Here is a 15,378-nt window from a genome sequence, read left to right as displayed (position 1 = left end):
TTCACCTCACTCAATTTCCTTTGAATCTGACGAAGTCCACAAAGACTTGCTTTTAAAGGTTCACCTATCACTGCTAACAACACTAAATCTTTATATCCATGAGCAAAACTACAAACTTTGGCTTTCTTATCCGCTTCCTGTTTCATCACATGCTGTGCAGCCAATTTACTTGTACTATTTAACCGTTCCCTAAAATTTGTCATGTAAACGAATAGTGTAGTTTCAGACTGCTAACTCACCAATTACTCCTTAATCAATTTAAGTGGTCCACTTACCTCATGACGAAAAATTAGTTCAAAAGGACTGAATTTGGATGACTCATTTAGTGCATCCCTAATTGCAAACAGTACGAATGGAATTCCTTTATCCCAATCCTCTGGATAATCTTGACAATAAGCCATCAACATTCTCTTTAACATCTGACGCCACCGTTCTAATGCTCCCTGCAATTCTGGATGGTACGCGGTTGATTTAAATTGTTTTATTCCTACATAACCTCCTTGAATACCTTCAAGGTAACATTTGATCCTTTATCCGATTGTATTTCTGTGGGTAGTCCATATCTAGAAAAAGATTTAAGTAATTCCTCCACAATCCTTTTAGCTGTAATATTGTGTCATGGAATGGCCTCTGGAAACCGAGTAGACATATCCATTGTAGTCAAAAGATATTGATTCCGAATGCGGTTTGAGTGGCGCAGGGAGTGAAGTGCAGCCATGCCGGAGAATGTGGAGGCCGAGGCCGAGAGCCTGGGCCTGGGACGGCTCCGCGCCTACCACAGCCGCCACCAATCGTTCGTCACCTTCTATAATTGCACAGGCCGCAGTGTCCGGCCCGTTTGGATCAACTATCGCGGGGAACCCGTCCCGTACGCCAAGATGGAGGCACACAGTGACCGCAGGATGAACACATTCCTGGGTCACCCCTGGATGTTCCGTGATGCGATTTCTGATGACCAACTTCTTGTCAATGGATATGAAGTCTTTGTGCCGCCTCCTGGGCAGGTTAATGAAGCTGGACAACCTCGATACATCATGGTTAACATCACCATACCAGTTTACACACTAAAGGAGAGGTGCCTGCAAGTGGTGCGGAGCCTCGTGAAGCGAGAGGATTACAGAAACCTGGAAATTGTTGGATCGCTTTACGATGACCTGGAGAATCGGCCACGGGTCCTGAAAGATCTTCAACGACTTCAGCAGCAGCTGGCTGAGACTGAGGAGACCTTTGAAGACGACTAACCTGGAGTTCCCTCGCGCTACCTCCATTTTCTTTGCCCTTCCATCTCCCTCCCCGGCACCCCAGATCGAGACTTGTAAATTGTATAAAGCCACGCTGAAAGTGCCCCATCTATATGCAGGAGCAGGATGGACCACATCAGTTTTAAATGTGGTGAATGAACAGTGACTGCACAGTGTAAAGCTGTGAACAAGACTTTGTTCCAATCATCTAAATGATTCGACATATATTGTGCTGTAAATTTATAATTTTTCTCCATCTTTTTCTTCCTTGGACCAAACAATTACTTTTTTCAAATCACAAAGTGCTGTAATGATCCCCCTCCTCGTCTCCCGTCATAGTTCTGCAAGTGAATACAGCACTTAGTGTGTTACTGGACATCAAGATCCCAGACTTTGTGTGCTTGGTTTGCTAATCTCAACATTGGGTGCTGCAGTTGATCCTGGTTACCAGTGAGCTAGAGGGAGGGGAGCAGAGTCAGCAGATGATGCTGGGGTGACTAGTGGGGGTGTGTGTAAGATCCATTCCACATGAAGGAGATTGTACTGGATGAGCAGTCTGGTGACAAACTTGTGTTCATAACTCTAGTTCTGCTTTCCCTGGGAATTACACCCAAGTGTAGTCTAACCATGTTTTATACAGGTTTGATATAACTCCTCAATTATTACCGTCTAGAAGTGAACCCCAGTGCTATTTATAAAATGGCTGTTAACCTGCATCACTACTTTTAGTGATTTGTGTACCTTTACCTCCATTCAAACGCTTATTTTCCAAGGAATGTGTGGCCTCCTTATTTTCCTCACATTTAACTATATATTGAAGTTAATCTGCCAATTAGACACCCAATCTGGAGTTTGTTAATGTCTACTGAAGGGGGTTGGTTAACTCAGTTGGCTGGACAGCTGGTTCGTGATGCGGAGCAACGCCAACTGCGTGGGTTCAATTCTCGTGCCGGCTGAGTTTATTCTTTTTTAATATAAATTTAGAGTATCCAATTATTTTCCCCCAATTAAGCGGCAATTTTAGTGTGGCCCTGCACATCTTTAGGTTGTGGGGGTGAGACCCACGCAAACACTCGGAGAATGTGCAAACTCCCAGAGAGTGATCTGGGGCTGGGATCGAAGCCGGGACCTCAGCACAGTGAGGCAGCAGTGCTAACCACTGTGCCACCGTGCTGCCTCGGTTGAGGTTATTTGTGAAGATCCCACCTTCTCAACCTTGCCCCTTGCCTGAGGTGTTACACCATCACCAGTCGGCTCTCTCTCAAAAAGGTGAGAGCAGCCAATGGTCTTCGGGGGACAATGGCAACTTCTATTTTCATATTTTGTTAGTCTTTTTCTATTCAGCGCCATTCCTCCGCCCACATACACAACTTGGCGTCCTCTGCCAATTTTGAAATGGTATTTCTGGTTCATGTTCAAGCTGGTTCTGCAGATTGAGGACAAATGTGGCCCCAGCATTGATCCTGGTTCAGGATCACTTCCCACCTTATGCTTTGTGGCTCGATGAGGTTTATTTGCCATGTTGTGACACATCTTGCCCCACCAGTACTTTGGCAATAAATAGCTATTCTTCAAATGTGAGGCCAGATAGTGTTTTAGCAAGATATTCAATCATGGATGCTAGATCTGTGGCACTGAGGTCATTACTAACTCCAGACTTACTGAGCCTAACAAAAATGGAACCACCATCTTCATAACACAAGCCTTGCCATGAAGTACTGGCAGACCGATGGCACCATTTAATTCTATCTATTTATAGATAACTGCACCTGTTATATCTGTACATTGAATCCTTGTATATCTTTTATATGTTATTCAATGTATGTTATTCACAAAAAAAAAAGATATTGATTCCCACTTTTAGTTTAGGAAGCGGTCCTACGCAATCAATTAAGACCCTTGTAAAAGGTTCCTCAAATTCTGGAATGGGTATGAAGGGTGCTTCAGGTTTCCCTATCACTTGATATGTGTGACATGATCGACATAATTTACCTATATGTAGTCCAGGCCAATAAAAGTGTTTCTGTATTTTAGCTTGAGTTTTCCTTACTCCCAAATGACCTCCCACTGGTACCTCATGTGCTACTCACAACATCTCCTGTCAATAACCTACCGGCAATATCACTTGATGAACTTCTGTCCACTTTCCATCCGCCTGCATTTTCTCATTAAGACGTCATTTTTAAGGTAATAACATTCTGGTATACACTCAGATTCCACTTGAGTGTATGCTTTCTGATACATCGATTTTATTTCTACATCTTTCTGTTGTATCTCTGCCAACTTTCCTGAACTCAGAATATCCACCACATACTCCATCTGTTCTTGTTCTTTTCAAATCATCTGATCAAAATCGTTTCTGATCATTGAACTTTAACTTTATCTTCATTCTTTGATTTCTCCTCTTGTCTTTACCTGTGACTTTGCGACCTTGTTACTACACAATCAGGAACAATCCCAGGATATTCGTCTTTCAACAATTCAGTTGTTTGATTTTGCACTGCCTTATCAACCACAGTAGGCATAACTCCCACCTGCAATCCAGCTGTATCATTACCCAAGATAAACTGTATTCCTGGACAAGAGAGTTCCTCTATTACTCCTACTATCACTTCACCACTCTTCACTGGATTCTCCAACCTCACCTTATACAACGGGACACTACACTTCTCACTCTGAATTTCACATATTACCTTCTCTGGCAATATTCCTCCAAAACTACATGACTCCTCATCTCTTGCCATTAAAGATTGACTAGCTTCCGTATCTGTTAAAATTTGGACTTGTTTACCTACTCCTCCTGGTACACATGAGTAACGTTTACCCACACAAGCAAATTCTTTAAAGAGATCTGGCACCTTCTTATCAATCACCTCTTGATCAACCTTATATTCTTTAGCACCTCCTTTGCTTCATTTGGGCTTTCCTTTACCACTTTAACAAACCCCACTGGCCTATCCTGTTTTACCACATCGACCTTCCCAGGGTTTTCTAAAACCACCATTACTGTGACTTTACATGGCCTAGATTAATACAGTGAACGCATCCGAAACTTTACATTTCTCTCCCACCCTCCTGGATTTCTTTTTTAATCTGAGGTACACTATCCTTATTATCTCCCATTAGATCTCCTTTACCTTTACCACCTGAGTATTTCTCTTTTCCAAAGTTTCTATTCCTCACAGGCTGAAGCTGATATCGGAAACTAAACTTTGATTTATGAACTAATTCATAATTATCAGCCATTTCTGCTGCTAATCTCGCAGTTTTAACCCTCTGCTCTTCCACATGAGTTCTCACTACATCGGGAATTGAATTTTTAAACCCCTCCAAAGTGATCATTTCTGTCAGCGCTACATATGTTTGGTCTATTTTCAAAGTCCTTATCCACCTATCAAAATTACTCTGTTTGATCCTTTCAACTCTATGTATGTTTGCCCAGGTTCTTTCCTTAATTTATAAACCTTTGTCTGTAGCTTCAGGCACTAGATCATATACACCTAAGATGGATTTTTTTCACCTCCTCATACATCCCAGATACCTCCTCTGATAGTGCTGCAAACACTTCACTAGCTCTACCTACCAACTTTGTTTGAATTGGTAATACCCACATGTCCTGTGGCCATTTCAGTTGGCATTGTGTGGACATATTTAAATAGATCCGCACCATGCCTTCGACTACTAAGCTCTTGCCCTTTCTCATTATCCTCATCACTATCCTCAGACTGCACTGCACTTTTCTCTTTACCTCCGACAATTTTGTCTGACATTCACTTTTTATGGCCAGTTTCCTAAGTTCAATGTCTCGGGACGCACACCGAGACACACATCAACCGTTGCTGAGGAATCATCAACTCGGTGAAAGACACGCTTTGATTCGCCTGAAGCTTATTGGTTTTCCAGTGCAAGCAAGTGTCCTCGACTGGGTATTTCAGACTTGCACATGCCAAGGTCCAGGACTGTGTGCTGAGGGGCACACCGAAACCTGTGGCAGATACCGCCAAGGTACTATGGGAAAGGCCATTGTGACAGCCAATGACACTGAGGAGTTGGGAGCCGTGCAAACCCTCTTGCACGGTAGCTTAACCCTAAATAGGGCCAGGGCCTAGAAATTCCAAAGTGTATTATGGAGTTCACCTGACTTATAAACTTTATGTTGAATTTGGCTAGGATGAGCACAAAAGCCTTCACTGCAGGTGTGATTCTTCAGACTTCCAAGACAATTTAATCAAAAAAAGTTTTATTCTAGGACTGTAGTTAACACATATATATCTATTAACACAACAAGAATTTTTAACAATTACAAGCATAAAGACACCACACAGCTACAGTAATCTATGTATATAACACTTAATGAATTCCCCCTTAACTGTTCCAATTCAATAACAAAAACCAAGAAACCAAACCCCTTTTCTAGGGTGTGGCGAAGCACACTGCATTCTCTCTTGAATGGGACTGGTCCTTTCCCAGAGATTCTGATCCAGTCTCAACTAGCAGATTCAAACTCCTTCCGGAAAGCAAACTATATCTTTAAAGTTATCAAGGCAATTAGCCAGAACCAATGTGTTTTGCTGAACATATAACACAGAACATAAAATGCAGAAGGAGGCCATTCAGCACATTGAGTCTGCACTGACCCACTTTAAGCCCTCACTTCCACCCTATCCCCATAAGCCAATAATCCCTCCTAACCTTTTTGGCACTGAGGGAAATTTATCATGGCCAATCCACCTAACCTGCACGACTTTCGACTGTGGGAGGAAACCAGAGAACCCGGAGAAAAACCACGCAGACACTGGGTTCTTTCCTTAAATATCTAAACCTTTGCCTGTAGGCTTCAGGCACTAGATCATATGCACCGGCGATGCTGATCCAATCTCAACCAGCAGTTTCAAACTACTTCCGGAAAGCAAACTATATATGTTAAGTTACGCACAACCAATGTGTTTTACTGGAAGAGCTTTTAAAATGAAAACATAGAAAGATAAGGAAAATACATTCTTTTTCCTGCTGCTGCACAGCTGGGCAGGAAGAACAATGGCAGGGCTATAGTGTTAGGGGACTCAATTGTAAGGGGAATAGACAGGCGGTTCCGCGGACGCAATCGAGAATCCAGGATGGTATGTTGCTTCCCTGGTGCAAGGGTCAAGGATGTCTCGGAGCGGCTGCAGGATATTCTGGGGGGGTGGGGGGGGGGGGGGGGGCGGGGTTGAACAGCCAGCTGTCGTGGTGCACATAGGCACCAACGATATGGGTAAAAAACGGGACGAGGTCCTACAAGCTGAATTCAGGGAGTTAGGAGTCAAACTAAAAAGTAGGACCTCAAAGGTAGTAATCTCAGGATTGCTACCAGTGCCACGAGCTAGTCAGAGTAGGAATGTCAGGATAGAGAGGATGAATGCGTGGCTCGAGAGATGGTGCAAGAGGGAGGGATTCAAATTCCTGGGACATTGGAACCGATTCTGGGGGAGGTGGGACCAGTACAAACCGGATGGTCTGCACCTGGGCAGGACTGGAACCGGTGTCCTCGGGGGATGTTTGCTAGAGCTGTTGGGGAGAGTTTAAACTAATGTGGCAGGGGGATGGGAACCGATGCAGGAAGTTGGAAGGTCGCAAAACAGGGGCAGGAACAAAAGGCAGTAAGGGGGAAAGTGTAAGGCAGAGAAACCATAGTCAAAAATCAAAAAGGGCGACAGTACAAGGTACAGTGACTGAGGGGAGCTCAGTGAATAGGACCAGGAATACTAAAAGGAATAAAACGGGAAGTGAAAACATTAATGGTAAGCGACGCGGCAGGTTGTTACATGAAGTTCATGGGTTCAACGACAAGGAAAATTAGGAGAAAGGTTAAGAGGAAATATAACTTAGGAGAGGTTACTGATCGAGGTATTAAGATTCAGAACAGAGGTAAAAAAAGTCAACATAAGTGTACTTTACCTGAATACTCGTAGTATTCGGAATAAGGTAAATAAGTTGATGGCGGAAATCATCGTGAATGACTATGATTTAGTGGCCATTACTGAAACATGGTTAAAGGATGGTCACGACTGGGAGTTAAATATCCGAGGTTATCAAACTATTTGGAAGGACAGAGTGGATGGTAAGGGAGGTGGTGTAGCTCTTTTATTTAAGGATGACATCTGGGCAACAGTAAGGGATGACATCGGTGCTATGGAGGATAAGGTTGAATCCATTTGGTTGGAAATCAGGAATAGTAAGGCGAAAGAGTCACTGATAGGAGTAGTCTACAGGCCACCAAATAGTAACATTATGGTTGGGCAGGCAATAAACAAATAAATAACTGATGCATGTAGAAATGGTACAGCAGTTGTCATGGGGGATTTTAATCTACATGTCAATTGGTTTAACCAGTCGGTCAAGGCAGCCTTGAGGAGGAGTTTATAGAATGTATCCGCGATAGATTCCTAGAACAGTATGTAATGGAACCTACGAGGGAACAAGCGGCCCTAGATCTGGTCCTGTGTAATGAGACAGGATTGATTCAGGATCTCATAGTTAGGGATCCTCTCGGAAGGAGCGATCACAATATGGTGGAATTTAAAATACAGATGGAGGGTGAGAAGGTAAAATCAAGCACTAGTGTTTTGTGCTTAAAGAAAGGAGATTACAATGGGATGAGACAAGAACTAGCTAAGGTAGAGTGGGAGCAAACACTTTATGGTGAAACAGTTGAGGAACAGTGGAGAATCTTCCAAGTGATTTTTCACAGTGCTCAGCAAAGGTTTATACCAACAAAAAGGAAGGACGGTAAAAAGAGGGAAAATCGACCGTGGATATCTAAGGAAATAAGGGAGAGTATCAAATTGAAGGAAAAAACATGCAAAGTAGCAAAGATTAGTGGGAGACTAGAGGACTGGGAAATCTTTAGGGGGCAACAGAAAGCTACTAAAAAAAGCTATAAAGAAGAGTAAGCTAGATTATGAGAGTAAACTTGCTCAGAATATAAAAACAGATAGTAAATGTTTCTACAAATATATAAAACAAAAAAGAGTGGCTAAGGTAAATATTGGTCCTTTAGCGTATGAGAAGGGAGATTTAATAATGGGAGATGAGGAAATGGCTGAGGAACTGAACAGGTTTCTTGGGTCGGTCTTCACAATGGAAGATACAAATAACATGCTGGTGACTGATGGAAATGAGGCTATGACAGGTGAGGACCTTGAGAGGATTGTTATCACCAAGGAGGTAGTGATGGGCAAGCTAATGGGGCTAAAGGTAGACAAGCCTCCTGGACCTGATGGAATGCATCCCAGAGTGCTAAAAGAGATGGCTAGGGAAATTGCAAATGCACTAGTGATAATTTACCAAAATTCACTAGACTCTGGGGTGGTCGCGGCGGAATGGAAATTAGCAAACGTGACACCACTGTTTAAAAAAGGAGGTAGGCAGAAAGCGGGTAATTATAGGCCAGTGAGCTTAACTTCGGTAGTACCGAAGATGCTGGAATCTATCATCAAGGAAGAAATGCGAGGCATCTGGACGGAAATTGCCCCATTGGGCAGACGCAGCATGGGTTCATAAAGGGCAGGTCGTGCCTAACTAATTTAGTGGAATTTTTTGAGGACATTAACAGTGCGGTAGATAACGAGGAGCCAATGGATGTGGTATATCTGGATTTCCAGAAATCCTTTGACAAGGTGCCACACAAAAGGTTGCTGCATAAGATAAAGATGCATGGCATTAAGGGGAAAGTAGTAGCATGGATAGAGGATTGGTTAATTAATAGAAAGCAGACTTCCGGGTGCGGCGATGACCAGCTGAGTCGCACGTTTTGGCAGCTCCCGGTGGAATGGACTTTTGGGCTCTTAATAAGAGCCCCAACGGCAATTTTAACGGCTAAAAGTACTGTTCGGTGAACCAGAAGGGAATCCCCCCTGGATACGGATGAAAAAAGGAGAGGAAGGTGGCCGGATTGCGGTGGATCCTTTAGAGCAGCGGCAAGGAAGGCAAGCAAAAACCAAGATGGCGTCGGAAGGTGGCAGTTTAATATGGGGCCCTGAACAACACGAGTTTTTGAAACGCTGCGTGGAAGAGCTTAAAAAGGAAATGAAGAAGGAGCTGTTGGCCCCGATATTACAGGCGATCGAAGGGCTAAAGGAGGAGCAAAAGGCCCAGGAGCGGGAGCTTCGGGTCGTGAAGGCAAAGGCTGCCGAGAATGAGGACGACATACAGGGCCTGGTGGTGAAGACGGAGATGCACGAGGCACACCATAAACGATGTGTGGAAAGGCTGGAGGCGCTGGAGAACAACGCGAGGAGGAACAACCTAAGGATTCTTGGTCTTCCTGAAGGTGCGGAGGGAGCGGACGTCGGGGCATATGTGAGCACGATGCTGCACTCGTTAATGGGAGCGGAGGCCCCGGCGGGTCCGCTGGAGGTGGAGGGAGCATATCGAGTGATGGCGCGAGGACCGAGAGCAGGAGAAATTCCTAGAGCCATAGTGGTGAGATTCCTCCGTTTTAAGGATAGAGAGATGGTCCTTAGATGGGCAAAGAAAACTCGGAGCAGTAAGTGGGAGAACGCGGTGATCCGCGTATACCAAGACTGGAGTGCGGATGTGGCGAGAAGGAGGGCGAGCTTTAATCGGGCCAAGGCGGTGCTTCACAAAAAGAAGATAAAATTCGGAATGCTGCAACCGGCAAGACTGTGGGTCACATATCAAGGGAGGCACCACTACTTTGAGACGGCGGATGAGGCGTGGGCTTTTATCGTGGAAGAAAAATTGGAATAAGCGGGTTATTTAAAAAAAAGAACGTTTGAAACAAAGTGGTGGGGCGAGTATGGGGGGCGAAGAGGGGGGTAAAAAGGGGGGAAAGAGGAGTTTTATGTTATTAATCCTGCGATGTGGTAACTTTTCTCTCTTCCACAGGAGGTGGTGGGGGGAGGAAAGGAGGTGGAGGAGATGGGGCGTTGGCCATTGGGGGCGGGGCCAAGGGGGAAGCGCGGGCTTGGTTCCCGCGCTATGATAATCATGGCGGGAATAGGGAAGCAGGAAGGAGGGGGCATCGCACGGTGCGAGCCGAGGTCACGGGGGGAACCCAAGATCGGCCAGAGTTTGCTGACTTCTGGGAGCAACATGGGGGGTGTAACGACGCTAGTGGGGGATCTAGCGGGGGGGGGGTGGGGGTGGAATTATTGGGCTGCTGCTGCTGGGGAGAGGGGGAGCTGGCATGGGGTGGGATGGGCGGGGGGGCACTGCCTGGGGGGGGGGGGGGGGGGTGGACACAGCTGCGTGGGAACCGGGTGAGGAGCTGGAAAAAGGGGATGGCTAATCGACAAGGGGGGGGGTAAAAAGCCCCCCAACCCGGCTGATCACGTGGAACGTGAGAGGGCTGAACGGGCCGATAAAGAGGGCATGGGTATTCGCACACCTTAAGAAACTTAAGGCAGACGTGGTTATGTTACAGGAAACGCACTTGAAACTGATAGACCAGGTGAGACTACGCAAAGATTGGGTGGGGCAGGTGTTCCATTCAGGGCTAGATGCGAAAAACAGGGGGGTGGCTATATTAGTGGGGAAGCGGGTAATGTTTGAGGCAAAGACTATAGTGGCGGATAGCGGGGGCAGACACGTGATGGTGAGTGGCAAACTACAGGGGGAGATGGTGGTTTTGGTAAACGTATATGCCCCGAACTGGAATGATGCCAATTTTATGAGGCGTATGCTAGGACGCATCCCGGACCTAGAGGTGGGAAAGTTGGTAATGGGGGGAGATTTCAATACGGTGTTGGAACCAGGGCTGGACAGGTCGAGGTCCAGGACTGGAAGGAGGCCGGCAGCAGCCAAGGTGCTTAAAGATTTTATGGAGCAGATGGGAGGAGTAGACCCGTGGAGATTTAGCAGACCTAGGAGTGAGGAGTTTTCGTTTTTCTCCTATGTCCACAAAGTCTATTCGCGAATAGACTTTTTTGTTTTGGGAAGGGCGTTGATCCCGAAGGTGAGGGGAACGGAGTATACGGCTATAGCCATTTCGGATCACGCTCCACATTAGGTGGACTTGGAGATAGGGGAGGAAACAGAAGGGCGCCCACCCTGGAGAATGGACATGGGACTAATGGCAGATGAGGGGGGGTGTCTAAGGGTGAGGGGGTGTATTGAAAAGTACTTGGAACTCAATGATAATGGGGAGGTCCAGGTGGGAGTGGTCTGGGAGGCGCTAAAGGCAGTGGTTAGAGGGGAGCTGATATAAATAAGGGCACATAAAGGAAAGCAGGAGAGTAGGGAACGGGAGCGGTTGCTGCAAGAACTTCTGAGGGTGGATAGGCAATATGCGGAGGCACCGGAGGAGGGACTGTACGGGGAAAGGCAAAGGCTACACGTAGAATTTGACTTGCTGACAACGGGTACTGCAGAGGCACAGTGGAGGAAGGCACAGGGTGTGCAGTACGAATATGGGGAGAAGGCGAGCAGGTTGCTGGCCCACCAATTGAGGAAAAGGGGAGCAGCGAGGGAAATAGGGGGAGTGAGGGATGAGGAAGGAGAGATGGAGTGGGGAGCGGAGCGAGTGAATGGAGTGTTCAAGGCATTTTATAAAAAATTATACGAAGCTCAACCCCCGGATGGGAGGGAGAGAATGATGGGCTTTCTGGACCGGCTGGAATTCCCCAAGGTGGAGGAGCAGGAAAGGGTGGGACTGGGAGCATAGATTGAAATAGAGGAAGTAGTGAAAGGAATTAGGAGCATGCAGGCGGGGAAGGCTCCGGGGCCGGATGGATTCCCAGTTGAATTTTACAGGAAATATGTGGACTTGCTCGCCCCGCTACTGATGAGGACCTTTAATGAGGCAAAGGAAAGGGGACAGCTGCCCCCGACTATGTCTGAGGCAATGATATCGCTTCTCCTAAAGAAGGAAAAGGACCCGCTGCAATGCGGGTCCTATAGATCTATTTCCCTCCTAAATGTAGACGCTAAGATTCTGGCCAAGGTAATGGCAATGAGGATAGAGGATTGTGTCCCAAGGGTGGTCCATGAGGACCAAACTGGGTTTGTGAAGGGGATACAGCTGAATACGAATATACGGAGGCTGCTAGGGGTAATGATGATGCCGCCACCAGAGGGGAAGCGGAGATAGTGGTGGCGATGGATGCCGAGAAAGCATTTGATAGAGTGGAGTGGGACTATCTGTGGGAGGTGCTGAGGAGATTTGGTTTTGGAGATGAGTATGTTGGATGGGTGCAGCTGTTGTATAGGGCCCCAGTGGCGAGTGTGGTCACGAATGGACGGGGATCTGCATACTTTCGGCTCCATAGAGGGACAAGGCAGGGATGCTCTCTGTCCCCATTATTGTTTGCACTGGCGATTGAGACCCTGGCAATAGCATTGAGGGGTTCCGAGAAGTGGAGGGGAGTACTTAGAGGAGGAGAAGAACACCGGGTATCTCTGTATGCGGATGATTTGTTGTTATATGTAGCGGACCCGGCGGAGGGGATGCCAGAGATAATGCGGGCACTTCGGGAGTTTGGAGAATTCTCAGGATATAAACTGAACATGGGGAAAAGTGAGTTGTTTGTGGTGCATCCAGGGGAGCAGAGCAGAGAAATAGAGGAATTTCCACTGAGGAAGGTAACAAGGGACTTTCGTTACTTGGGGATCCAGATAGCCAAGAATTGGGGTACATTGCATAGGTTAAATTTAACGCGATTGGTGGAACAAATGGAGGAGGACTTCAAGAGATGGGACATGGTATCCCTGTCACTGGCAGGGAGGGTGCAGGCGGTTAAAATGGTAGTCCTCCCGAGATTCCTCTTTGTGTTTCAGTGCCTCCCGGTGGTAATCACGAAGGCTTTTTTCAAAAGGATCGAAAAGAGTATCATGAGTTTTGTGTGGGTCGGGAAGACCCCGAGAGTGAGGAAGGGATTCTTACAGCGTAGTAGGGATGGGGGGGGGGCTGGCACTACCGAGCCAGGTCCAGGTGGGGGGAGGAACCAGAAGGACTCTGAGGGTTGTTAATATATATGTATAACATGTATAGGTCGTTGCTATAAATAAGTGTATATTGGACTGTTAAATCATATTTTTGGAGAGTGTTTATCTGAGACAAGGCAGTTGCCATTTAGTTTTAGTTTTCGTTTTTGTTATATATTATTTATTCTTTGTTTATAAAACAGGTCATTGTTATTTATACTGTTATATTATTGTGTAAAGGATACACAATGTACTGTGATGGTTGACCAAAGATTTTCAATAAAATATATATATATTTTTTAATTAATAGAAAGCAAAGAGTGGGGATTAATGGGTGTTTCTCTGGTTGGCAATCAGTAGCTAGTGGTGTCCCTCAGGGATCAGTGTTGGGCCAACAACTGTTCACAATTTACATAGATGATTTGGAGTTGGGGACCAAGGGCAATGTGTCCAAGTTTGCAGACGACACTAAGATAACTGGTAAAGCAAAAAGTGCAGAGGATACTGGAAGTCTGCAGAGGGATTTGGATAGGCTAAGTAAATGGGCTAGGGTCTGGCAGATGGAATACAATGTTCACAAATGTGAGGTTATCCATTTTGGTAGGAATAACAGCAAAAGGGATTATTATTTAAATGATAAAATATTAAAACATGCTGCTGTACAGAGAGACCTGGGTGTGCTAGTGCATGAGTCGCAAAAAGTTGGTTTACAGGTGCAACAGGTGATTAAGAAGGCAAATGGAATTTTGTCTTTCATTGCTTGAGGGGTGGAGTTTAAGATTAGGGAGGTTATGCTGCAATTGTATAAGGTGTTAGTGAGGCCACACCTGGAGTATTGTGTTCAGTTTTCGTCTCCTTATTTGAGAAAGGACGTACTGGCACTGGAGGGTGTGCAGAGGAGATTCACTCGGTTAATCCCAGAGCTGAAGACGTTGGATTACAAAGAGGTTGAGTAGACTGGGACTGTACTCGTTGGAATTTAGAAGGATGAGGGGGGATCTTATCGCAACATATAAAATTATGAAGGGAATAGATAGGATAGATGCGGGCAGGTTGTTTCCACTGGCGGGTGAAAGCAGAATTAGGGGGCATAGCCTCAAAATAAGGGGAAGTAGATTTAGGACTGAGTTTAGGAGGAACATCTTCACCCAAAGGGTTGTGAATCTATGGAATTCCTTGCCCAGTGAAGCAGTAGAGGCTCCTTCATTCAATGTTTTTAAGATAAAGATAAATATTTTTTGAAGAATAAAGGGATTAAGGGTTATGGTGTTCGGGCCGGAAAGTGGAGCTGAGTCCACAAAAGATCAGCCATGATCTCATTGAATGGCGGAGCAGGCTCGAGGGGCCAGATGGCCTACTCCTGCTCCTAGTTCTTCTGTTCTTATGTTGTCGAAAACAGTCAAACTGAAACTCAAACACCTCACAGCCACAGCCCAGCTCCACCAACAAAATGACATCACTGAAGCCAGGTGATAAGACAAAAACCTTTCTTAAAGGGACACTCATATGATAATATGAAAAAGGTTTGAAGAACTGCAGAGTACAACATGCCCATTGAGATACTTCAAAGGATTTAACTTTCATATAGAAATGTAAATAATTACCTGCAATATTTGAATACATTCCAGCAGACAGAGCAGGACAGTGCACATGCGTGAGACCAGCAGAAAAAGGTTTCGCAATGGAACCAAATTAATTTACCCAAGCTAAAAGGCAATATTGAAAGGCTGCTCCGAAAAAGCTCGAAATTCTATTTTTGAAATTAAAACAAGGTCCACCAAAAGTACGATATCCAAAAAATGAATTTAACCTCCTGTGTTCCAGGCTGGCACATTCCAAGATCCATGACTGCTGCCGAGGGTAGCACTCAAACCTGGGACATTGAGAAAAGGCCACTAATTCTAAGTAAGGCCTGTCAGCCAATGGACACTGAAGGGCTGATAACCACCCTTGAAATTACTTGACTTGCCGATTTCATATGCAAATAATTAAAGGAAACATCGGGGCTTTAAACAGGAATTTCATTGCAGTGTGAATGTAAGCCTACTTGTGACAATAAAGATTATTATTACTTACAACACAGAGAGAACGCACCTATCGCACCAGCACAAAGAGCGTTCTCAATGGAACCAGAATTGCTTATGGGAAACACTGTAAACATTTGCAAGACTGACGCGAGAAAGCTGAAAGTCTGTTTTGAAACATTAAAACT

General features: G+C 45.5%; 1 pseudogene; it reads left to right on the top strand.

The window, feature by feature from the left end:
- The first annotated feature begins 706 nt into the window (after positions 1–706).
- On the top strand, positions 707–3,084 carry LOC140420221 (von Hippel-Lindau disease tumor suppressor pseudogene; annotated as a pseudogene).
- The last annotated feature ends 12,294 nt before the right edge of the window (positions 3,085–15,378 follow it).

Source organism: Scyliorhinus torazame, chromosome 1, assembly GCF_047496885.1.
Source record: "Scyliorhinus torazame isolate Kashiwa2021f chromosome 1, sScyTor2.1, whole genome shotgun sequence".
In the NCBI taxonomy this organism is placed as follows: domain Eukaryota; kingdom Metazoa; phylum Chordata; class Chondrichthyes; order Carcharhiniformes; family Scyliorhinidae; genus Scyliorhinus; species Scyliorhinus torazame.
This window is presented reverse-complemented; position numbering and strand designations above follow the sequence as displayed.